We start from the raw sequence: 12,424 nt of genomic DNA, 5'->3' as shown, positions 1-12,424 counted from the left end.
TTGTGTGATTAAAAAGAAATACATCCTTCTGCTGACAAACAAAGAACGGACACGTCAATTCTACAGAGAGTTTTTTATACGCTCGTTTTATAAAAATGAACGTATTATGTTATGACGCGTCCGCCTGTCCATCATATTTCGTGTCTGGATCAATAACCATTCAAGGTATTGACTTTAAATTTCGCATGTAGGACGGTGGCGATAGGCCTTTGTGCTGAGTGCATAAACCAGATCAGAAGGTCAATGGTCAAAGTCACAAACTTAGCTTAAACATGTTTAAGGTCAAATTTGTCCTTCATATTTCGCGCCCGTAGTAGAACTTGATAAACATCCAATGTATTGACTTTAATCTTGGCACATAGGCAAATGGCAATGAGACAATGTACGTTGCGCATCAGCCAGGATGGTAAGTAAATGTCAAGGTCACAGCAAGGTTAAATATTTCCGTAGTATTTTGTGTACAAAGCATAACTTAAAAATAATTCAAGATTTTGACATCAAATTTGGCATAAAGGTAGATTGCGAATGTGCAGAGCGCATTCACGTGGTCGGTAAGTGGAAGGTTTAGGTTCGAAAATGGAGTTTAAGTCTCAAATATGTCCTTTGTATGTTACGTCCAAAGCACAACTTCAAAACTGTTGAAAGTATTGACTTAAACTTCGAATAAGGGTGAGTGGTGTTGAGTTAATTTGAGGAGTGCAACAGTCCATATTACTTCCCCAAAAACACTTTAATATTCTTATTCTTGTGGCATATCATGCAAGCACATGACTCAGGTCAATAGGTTAACGTTCAAGGACACAGTAAGGTCAGATCTGTCCACCATATGTTGTGTCCGAAGCACAACTTAATAACCATTCAAACTTCGCATAGGGGTAGGTGACAATGACAAGGTTTGCAAGATAAGATTGATAAGACAAATGTCAAGGTCCCAAATTGAGTGGAATTTTCAGAAGTGTCCTTTGTATTTTGTGTCCGTAGATTCACGGTTTTGACTTATCAGCTTAGAATATAGGTGGGTGGTTATGAGATGATTTAAGGGGAGCACCCATCCACATTATTCTCTGTCCCACCCCCGACAAACACACCCAAATTTAAAATAATCAATTCACTTGTTTATTTTTTATTTTATGGGCCTTAGCATTCTATTACCGACACCTTTCAAAACCTCCAAACCCCCACCCATGACCACTCTGTGCCTACCACCTCTCCCACCTCTCCACGCACACCCAAAATAAAAATAATTTATTCACTTTTGCCTTAGTATTCCATCACCGCCTTTTTTTCAAAACCTCCAAAACCCCATCCACTGCCATGTCACACCCCCTCTGCCACGCACACACAAAAAAATCTTTAGAGTTTACTTCCTCGTCCTCCTCGGAATCTCGGGCGTATATTTTTTTCTATGTACAGGGCTCTCGTTACATAATAATTTGTAAAAACACTTGCCTTGTACAAATGAGTGACTGCTGTACTATGCATTAAGAATCTTACTACATGCAATTTGGAAAACAATTGAAGACAGCTGGGATTATACATCGAGTACCTTGTATCGTTATTTGGTAATGAAAATGCTTTCTTCTGGTAAGTTCTTTGATAAGTTTTGTTGATAGACCAATAACATAATACGTATGCATTGAGATGTCAGATAGAATTACTATCACAGTGTCGATATAAATAGAAATTAGGTGCAAGTCGCTGGAAACACATCAGTTTCTGTCAATGTCTTAACACTTTAAATAACATTTCGTTCCTAGAATTTGACCAGGCTTGGACAAAGGTGTGAAACTTGGCTTGTAATGTAAATTCATTACTTATTCGTCTACTTCTCTTCGGTAATATACATATACATATGTAGTACATTGTATTTGCTTTGTCTTTCATGCACCTTTGAAACAGTCTATTTCTTTACAAAAATAGCATTTTGAGCTTAGCCATTGTTAGTATACGATTTGCTTACAGTCAAAGTAACTTGAAATGTATCAAATCTATCCGCAGTTTTAAACATAAAAAATACCTACAATTATACTGGAGCGTCTTTCTTTAAATTAACATCTTTGCCTTTGAAGTGAAAATGTGATAACACAAATATAGAATAAATTAGATTTTTTTCAAAGAAGCATTTTCAAAATATTCACATCCACTGTGTCTTTAAGGCAAAATGTGTTTTCCTATAAATAAAATTAGTGGATGCAATAATGCCACCGTTCCCGCAAATGAGATTTAGGATATATCGTCATTCACAAAAATAAAACATGAACAAAATGGCATCGTTCGAATTAAACAGAGAAATAGCGATTATAGCTATCACTTTTGTTTTTACATGGTTAACATCAAAGTTAATTCTACTTGACTATATGACTTTTATTGTATTTAATGACATTTTATATTAAATTCAGTATTGAAGTTTTATCGGAGGCGACACGTCTTCTTCGCCCTTCTATCGTGATGTTGCAAGGATCAATATTGTAACATTTATTAAGATTTTTATATCTGTACTAGTTTAATTTGTTTCCAGGAAGCTACTGCACACGTGTAAAATATATGTGGGTCGAATGTTATTTTAGTGCGATTAGATGGGTATAAACCACGTTAGCCCATCTAAATGTACAAAAAGATATTTAAGCTATTCATTTATATATGAAGATGCAAACGGTGTAACAACAACAGGGTCCATATTTCTAGACTGCTGCTGTTAATTCGAACTTGTTTCCCTTATATTACTACAATGCCCTTAAACAAAAAGAATGAAATAACATATTAATTTTGTGAAATCTACTTATTTTTTAACGATAACAGTCAAACTTTTCAACTGATTGAGTTGGAACTATCAAAGAATAGATACAAGGCACATAATTTTATTTACAGTAAGGCATAAATCAAAAGAGCACTAGCTATGTACAGCTATTGTCTGATTTGATGCATGGGATAAAATGAGTACACCCTTGGTCTTCATTTGCGTATTTATTCCTTCAATGAATATTCTCTCAATGTTCTTACTTTAAATAAGTTATTGCGTCCAGCTTACTTTAACGAAGATTTTGTTTTTCATTTTATTCACCCGGTTATTCATACATCCATATTAGAAATGCTTGTTGAATGGTATTGGATAACCATGATGTAAAAGGTATTGAAACTCTGAATTGGATATATAGAATGTAAAGAAGCAATGTAATAGGGGACTCGGTTGCAGTTTGCAGGCATACGTATCTGACGAGTGAAGGCTGTTTTTCATTATTATTTCATTGATTTGATTATTTCTCAGATATTACTATACATATATATGTGAAGTTGTATTAAGTGCTTGTGAGGTACTGTGAGGAGAATGATTTAAATATGACTGCGAACTTGTTTTTTTTTGGTAGTTTTCATTTATATTTTGTTTGGGATTATGTTAACTTTTCTTGAAACACAATAACTGACAATTATCGCATGTAGTCTGTCATGGAAAACCGCAGTATAAAAGACGTGAAACACTTGATATTGATAAGCATTTTGGAAGGATAGTTTGGCCAAATAAAACTCTTTTCATTAGATTATACATACATGTGGTCAAAACCTTGCAATTCGGCAACAATCATATCAAAATTAAATATAACATTGCTAGCTTAAAAGATCAAGATTTAAAATCTGTAAGCATATTTCGTAAAGTTACCATATTATCTATAATTGTGTCGGTGCGACGTTAAACACAACAAAAACAAGAAAATACTATATAAAAGCTTGATATAAAATTAGTAACTGGAGACGCCTTTAGAATATAATGTAATTATTTCTTAGCCATGGAAGTTTAATAATAATTTAATGCATGCTACTGTATGTGTTCGATAATCGAAGACATAACAATCTGTCATAAAATCTATTCTTTTGGTTTATTGAATAATAATGTTCCTAATCATTCTTTACAGATTGAAATGCTTCCCACCAGGATTTATCGTAGTCAGACATTTTATTTGTTGACGTAGGTATAACACTTGTTGTGGTTCAACCAATCATTACAGAACATAAATTATCGGACGCAAATTTTATTAGTGTTTTTCAAATATGTCTTCGATTATCGAATATACATATAGTGGTATGTAATGAATACATCTTCGATTATCGAACAACTATAGCAGTATGTATTAAATGTGTGTTCGAACATTGAACACACATTTAGTAGTCTGTGCTAAATATGTCTTCGATTATCGAACACATATAGGAGCATGCATTAAATCAGTTTTCGATTATTGGACTTGTACCAAGTATGTCTTCGATTATTGAACGCATATACAAAATGTATACAGTAATGTATCAAATATGTCTTCGATTATTGCACATATAAATCGTTAAAAACAAAGTCTGTGCGATAATCAATTATACATTTAGTTTTTATCATCGAACAAACGTAACATGAAAATAATTATTTGTATGCGATAATCGAACAGAAATATAAACAACTAAACGCATAAGTGTACGATTATTGAACATAATAATGATAAAAATCGAACATAGACACAAATCTACTGCCATACATACAAGACAGTTACAAATTTGAATCCTTAATTAATTACGACTTTCCTACAAATTTTTTTACTACATGTGCATGTATGTATTAATAACCTAAGGCAAAACAATTTTCCAGTGAACTTTTACTTCACCAAGTCCTAATTGATATCATTCTTCACGGGAGACAAACGCCAACATATAAGGAAGTAAATATTGGATTTTGCAATGCAATAGCAGAAAATAGCAGAAAGGTTAATAACACTGCAGAAATTAATTCTTTACTCCAAATATAGCTTAGGTAATCCATTATGAATATTTTCTCTACATTTAATGACGCATGTGCAAAGCTATTAACCTTTTAACAATATTGTGTCTGTACAACTTTTAAAATGCGCAATTTACAATAAGCTTTTATAAATTTCGGTATCTTTTAAAGATTTCAGCTGATGATTTTGGTATCATGTTTGTAAAGAGGTTACCCTAGTAAAGCATGTATACATTAAAGCAGATTACACTATCAAAGTCACTTTCATCGTTTTGAGATAGCTTTTATTAATTTCGGTATCTTTTAAAGATTTCAGCTGATGATTTTGGTATCATGTTTGTAAAGAGGTTACCCTAGAAAAGCATGTATACATTAAAGCAGATTACACTATCAAAGTCACTTTCATCGTTTTGAGATAGCAACAAAGTTAACCATACTTAGTTAATGACACCAATTTGGAGAAATTGGAGTAAAAGCTATACAGTTTAGTAAAATTAATGTAATGTGAATGATCATTACGTTTTTGATTATGGTTAACGTCGCACCGACACAATTATAGGTCATATGGAGAATTTCCAGCTTTGACACCTCCGTGCATTACTTCGTCACGTGCGGCCACATGGGTAGAACCACCGACCTACCGTAAGGCAGCTGGATGGATTCCTCACATGAAGAAAGCAACGCGTCGAGTAAGGCTCGAACCAACATCGGTGACGGACAAGTGATTTGAAGTCAGCAACCATAACCACTCGACCACGGAGGCCCCCAGCAGTGCATGAAATAGCATACTATCTTAATTTGTGTGTAATAAAACTAAGTGGTAACAACCAGACGTCAAAAGGAATTATTCGTGATGCATTCCTACAATTTAAATAACTAGAAGAAAAGGAGGCACTATCAGAATAAAAAATGAAAATAAAGGTATGTTCAAAATCATGTTTCCAGCTAGTATTGAATCACAAGAGTTTTGTTCTAGTAGACATTTTTCATGCGAGTTCATTTATACTTCTTCCATTAGATATCAGTCGCTTGTCTTTCTGGTAGTCAGAATTCTCTGTGGAGATATTTTAGTTATTACAACCTCTCTAATGCAAACGGCAATGATGAACAAAAACATACTATTAGCTTGATTATAAAACAAGATGAGTAACTGGGATTACAATTAACACTGACAAAGCGTAGTTTTGTATAATTCTGCAAGTTCTCGTTGTATGTTCAGTTGAATCCACAAAGCTATTAAATTTGTTTACCATAAAAGAGATACAGGATTTTAGGTGATACAATTCCACATTTGTGTAAGCAAAATTTTGTAATACCTCCAAAGAACTTTCAAACTGTAATTAGATTTAATGTTTATAGTGAATTAGCTAAAAAATGTTTTGTTTGTTTTAATTTTGTTAAAGTCACACGACACAGTATTTTATACTGTAAATTGGTCTACAGCAATATTTGTGCTATGACCCTTAGAGAATTGCAGCCTACTCCAAGCATACATGTATTGAAGTCTGCTTCAATTGTTTAAAGTATGCCGGAATGATACTGCTACTGTAAAAATTTGTTTGATCTGGTCTTTGGGTAATAACACCAGGACACATCAATGCACTGACAAATCATATTTACTTTACTTGCTTGATACTTTAACGTTACAACTACATTTATCAAACATCCTCTCTGCAGTCAGGCATTTAGAAGTTCCATCTATACGATAACAACATTGCAGATACGCTGCAGATACTGCCACATCTCCACATCTGCGTTCCAGTATTTGTATCAGTATGCACTGCAGCTTATATGAAGTACATTTCAACTTCTACATAAATTTTATGCTTCAAATTACGCTGCATGTATTCTGGAATAGTAGTTGATGTATACATGAATACTGTTAGATCCCCAGCGATTAATTCAGAAACTATTTTTGAAAAATTAAAGAAATGTCCGTATTGAGAACTGGTCTTAAAAACTTTAGGAAATTGAAGGAAATGGTCATACAATTAAAAAATTAAGTTAGTGAACAAGTTCCTGAAATATTCAACAACTGGACATAAATCAGCTGTTAAACACATTCTTGTTACAGATAAGGACCTGTTTTTGAACAGTTCACAAATCAAATTCAACTGTAGATGTGGCTCAATTTTAAACTTGACCAGAGGTGAAGACATGCCACATACTGATGTTTGCCCCTCGCCGATGGTGTGACTGACTGTTTTTCAAACAAACACAATCCACCAATGTCCCACTAAAGGGTAGAGTACATGGTTAAAATCAAAAGGTAACGGTGTATTTCATGAAATTATGGAGCACAGCCAACACAGCCAGAGCCGCAATTTTTCATCTCGGGCCTGGGCATTGGTAGATTGGTAGAATCACTGACATTCCGTAAGCAAGCTGGATGGCATATACAAGGATAGATATCAAAAATGGAAAACCATGTTCCAAACGCCTAGTCTCCTAGTACTTGCACACGCACGCAAGCGTATAGACGGGACAAAACAGACAAAATGGATAAACAAAGCCCATAGTGGGGCACAGCTCAGGAACGGCTAGAGATAAAAACACAATCTTGGAATTCAAACCAGAATATTAGGTACAACTTACCTCACACATAGTAAAAATGCGACTGTGGGGAGGCGTAAATGTGAGAAAGGGAGATAGGGAAGTAACACACAACATACAACACAATATCCTTAGAACATTAAACTCGTAAAATACCAACGTCGTCTCATTTTCAAAACAACCCATTTAGCGGGAGAAACATATATTCACTGAATTGCTTCTGATGCTTCAATTCTTCAATTTAATGTTCCACCCATCACAACGATGCACAGAGCTGATGCTCAAATTGCTGTGGTCCATGATTAAAATCACAAGGTGAAACGTGTAAGCCTTGGCCTTCGGTCAATATATCTTTTTAAAACCTCAAGGATATATGAAAATTTATGCCACTCGTTTGAGAATTCTTCCATTCTTGTGTCAGATGTATTGGACGCATTCTTGCGTGTGGTGTCTTGGAGTGTACTTTCCAAATGTGAATTCATTCAATTTTATTTGAGAAATTCAAGATGTCTGTAATAGTTAGCATATTTTATTGCTTTATTCCCATGCCTTTTCATTTGAGTTGCTACAATTAAAGATGTCATAATTCGCAATGTTTCAACGATAGCGCTACAGAGCCCTACACTTTGGGAATTAGCTAAGTTGTTTGATGATAACTGAAAAACGTACGCATTCAACTCCTCGGCTAATTGTAGAGCCAGGTCTTATACATATAATTGAATATTTTAAACATAACTTAAATGGATGTATGAATGATTAGCGAGAGTATGGTGGCATATTTCTGCATACGATAACCAGATAAGTTTCGCGAAAATGTATCAAGATTTCACGAAAAACAGAAAATGTTTCGCAAAAACATAAAAGCTTTTCACGAAAAGAACTGCAAATATTAAATGGAAAAAGATTGCGTTAGTGCCCACTACTGCATAGGAAAACCAGATAAGTTTCGCGAAAATGGACTCAACTTTCATGAACAACGGTAAAGTTTTCGTGAAGATAAAATGTTTTCGCGAAAATAATATTTTATTTTCACGAAAACTTTACCGTTTTTCATGAAAATTTGGTCCATTTTCGCGAAACTTATCTGGTTTTCTTATGCAGAAGTGGGCACTAACACAAATTTATCCACTTAATATTTGCAGTTCCTTTCGAGAAAAGCTTTTATGATTTCGTGGAAAGCTTATATGTTTTTGCAAATTTTTTATGTTTTTCTTGAAAACTCGATACATTTTCCAGAAACTTATCTGGTTATCGTATTCAGAAATATGCCACCATACGAGAGCAATAAAAATTAAATTTCATCAGTTGCTTTGTTCCATATATAGAGTAATGCACTTTGTTTCAGTTATTCCAGATTTAAAAACAACTATTTTATAGAAACCATTCAGCATAGGCTGTTAGTAGTTCCATTGTAAGCAACAGATTCTATTATTAGGTTAAGACTTATGTCCAAGTTTTGGAGAAAAGTTTGAACATCACCAAATCATAGAGAGCATTACTTTACATGAAAATTAAACAGCATATAAAACATGTATATTATTCTACAAAACCAATGTCAGTTTACTCATATATGTATTGAATTCCGGAAAGGAACTGCATGAAGGGGCCACACTTCTGGACAGTTCAGGGCCTTTAAAAACTCACCATTCTTAAAAAGCTGTTACATGTCTTCGTTTTGCTGCATTTGCAACAATGTACCAGTGTTTAATCTTAACATAGCTAGGTAAAACATCGTTTTTGACCATTTTTTACAATTATTTCTTTACAAATGGCATTCTTTTTCAAAGGGGGACAACTCCTTTAGAATATTTCAAGTATCCAATTCTATGGGGCAGAACAGTAAAACATGTATTGGACAGATGAAATGTTTGTCTAGATGTTGTTCATTTATTAATAATTTCTGTTGTTTTGTGATATACTGCTAAACCTTAATCAAGTTTAACAGTGTGACACTGCAGCGTGATGTAAGGATTAAAAATAAGGTTTAAGTTATAGCAATGTGACTTGAGTATTGTAATTATATAACTATGTCATATTGTAACTCAATTTTCAACCTGTGTTATTTTCTGTATACGTTTGTTATAAATCTAGTATCCACTTTCATTTTGCTTTCCAGTGACTTAATCCTTACGAAATGCATTTGTTCTGACTAACTAATAATGCCGCCTGATATACCAGTCAGTATTTTATCACACATGATTATTCTTGATTATGTTGGATGTTTATTTACCTATTTTCAATGTCTTTGAGGTGATATTGCACGCTTAAGCAAATATACAAGAAGATATGTGAAGCTCGGCAATGAAATCAACAACATTTCTGTTCGAATTGTTAACTGTAAGTAATTTGCAAGTACAATTCATACCACTCCCAGCAGCATAGTTTAGCGAAACTCTATTACATGTATTCATCAAGAGAAACATTGCCCCTGCCATGGTTTGACTTAAAGTGTCTAAGTTTGGAAACTTATGCAGCTATTACAACAATATGTTGTTTTTTTTGCAAACAAGTGAATCTTAAGTGACAATGTAAAGGATAGGTTTGATAGATATACATTTCAATATATGAACAAGTTCATGCATCATTTATGCAGATTCAAAATGATTAATTTACTCTACGCACATGCATGCATAATCCGAGAGTATAATTCAATACTTGGTATAAAAACGTACTTTTTGAACAATGGATTACAGGCAGAATCTTGCTGCCAAAAAAGCTGTTCCATTGCGATTATGCCCTTGACGGTTATGTATTGCGCTTAAAATACAAAACAGTGCCGGAAAATTTCCAAAATTTGATATTTAATTTCCAGGGACGCTTACAATCAAATACATACATCGGAATGTACACAATTCTCTCTTCGCAAACTAATTTAATTATTTAAACATCTACCATTGGAATATGCAAGTATAACTTTGTACAACTGTGAAAGAAATCTATACCGTTTTATCACTTTATCTCAGCCCTATACTGTTTAACTATAAGAATGACCGTGTTTTTATTTCATATGTTATTGTTTCCCCAACCCACTATCTATCTAGTAGTTTATGATGGAACTATAAAACGGAATTACTAAGCATATTTTCCATATGATATAACATTCTACCTATGTAAGGTAGTTTGTACTTTTAAAGTTAATGATGTTACCATATTTTGGAATATTTATAACTACTCTTTACCTAATCTATTGCACTTTGCCGAGAAGCTAGAATATTTTAACTGCGTACACTTTTCCATATTGCCATCTATCACCGTACCGAGTGTATTTGTACTTCTAAGTTATCAGATGTTTTTTTTATTTAACGTCGCACCGACACATGATAGGTCATATGGCGACTTTCCAGCTTTAATGGTGGAGGAAGACCCCATGTGCTCCTCCGTGCAGCATAATTTCATCACGAGCGGGCAAGTTATCAGATGTATCATCTTTTAATCTAACTTAGGAATTGACAGATGTCCTGATAGACAGACGAGCTGCAAATCTACTTTGGTGAAATACAGGCCTTTTTACACGTAGGTTTTGATATCATAAATAATTATATGACTATTACCTTAATTCTTTACAATGCTATAAATGATTTAGAACTTGAAACAATTACAGCCATGTTTAATTCAGCTGCAGCTATAATATCATGATTTTAAATCTTCAATAGTCACTAAACGATCAAATAATTGATTTAATTGGTTGAATTACAGTGGCAAAATATAAGCAATCCCTTAATTTATAATTATCAAAACACTGAATCAGAGTTTGTAGTTTTGTAACAAACGGATGATCTTTTCATGAATTTTATTCTTATACTTAACTAGTAATCATCCGTAGTCCACCAATAAGAATGCCAGATATTGGCAGTGTATGTCCCTGCAGCGTGATTACTTATTCCCAAAACTAACTTTAAGAAACTTCGATGGTTTTGCATTCGAATTTTTAAAGATAGCGATGTGTAAAGGCACAGTCAAACATAGTTACTATAATCTATTCATTTCTTAGAATATGCTTTCGATGAAAATATAATTACACGACATCGAGAGCAGTATTGCAAATCAAAATTCCTAAAAAAATACTTTCATTTTACAGTATCTGTATAAAATGTATTTAAGATTCAATTTGGATGATTTTTTAATGCTTCAAAGTTACTGTCTGTTACTGCCCTACTCTGTCTGTTTTACACCCTACATTGAACACAGAGCTTGTGAACACTTCTTACTTACCGACTCTGTACAATTAATCATTGATGACATCAAATTCTCTTCCTTCAGGCTAATTATACTACTATTGTAATTCAATTGCTTAATATTCATCAATGGTCTACAGTTTCAGGTACATATCCAGATTACATTAATACCCCTTTAGATTACCAGCAAGTGTGAAATTTATACCCCTGGATGATAACAGCTAATGCACAATAACCTGTATTTTTGCCAATTTTTGTGACAGTTTGCTACATGTAATTGAAGAGTAATTGAATTTAATTGGCAATTATTTTGCATTTGTTTGGATTTTAATTAATTAATTACAATTAAAATAATTGATCTTTGTCTCAAATATCAATTATTTTCAATTATTTGAAAAACTGTAATTAATTATAATTATTTAAATTATAATTGGACCCAGGTCTGCCGCAGAATGTCCTAAAGTCTAGGTATAGTAAAGTAAGCAATTTAGCCATAGACGTAATGTGACAATAATAACAGTTTAGTTTCCTGAAGCAGTTTTGAAAACTGTAGTTATAATTGAGAAAATCAATAAGTGAATTACCAAGTAATCAGCGAATCTATCTATAGAAAATAATTTGTTCTCTTTAAAATTACCGTAGTATTTTGAAACAAAACAAAACTCTTACATAAAAAGTGGTTTACAGAAAGTATTCAAATTTAAATTACATTTAAATGTGAGATAATGTTATTATATAGACGGCACTATGATCTGTAAAACACTACTATTACATATTTTACAATCAATTTATAGATAATTAAAGCAGAGATTATTATAATCTAAATTACATACAAGAAATACATTAACTATGATACCAACATTTGACCATTGTGGGTTAGGGCAGTTTGTGTTTATTCTACAGGTCATAAAAAATTGATAAGGATTCTGTATCCACGTTGGTC

Source organism: Mercenaria mercenaria, chromosome 8, assembly GCF_021730395.1.
Source record: "Mercenaria mercenaria strain notata chromosome 8, MADL_Memer_1, whole genome shotgun sequence".
In the NCBI taxonomy this organism is placed as follows: Eukaryota; Metazoa; Mollusca; class Bivalvia; order Venerida; family Veneridae; genus Mercenaria; species Mercenaria mercenaria.
This window is presented reverse-complemented; position numbering follows the sequence as displayed.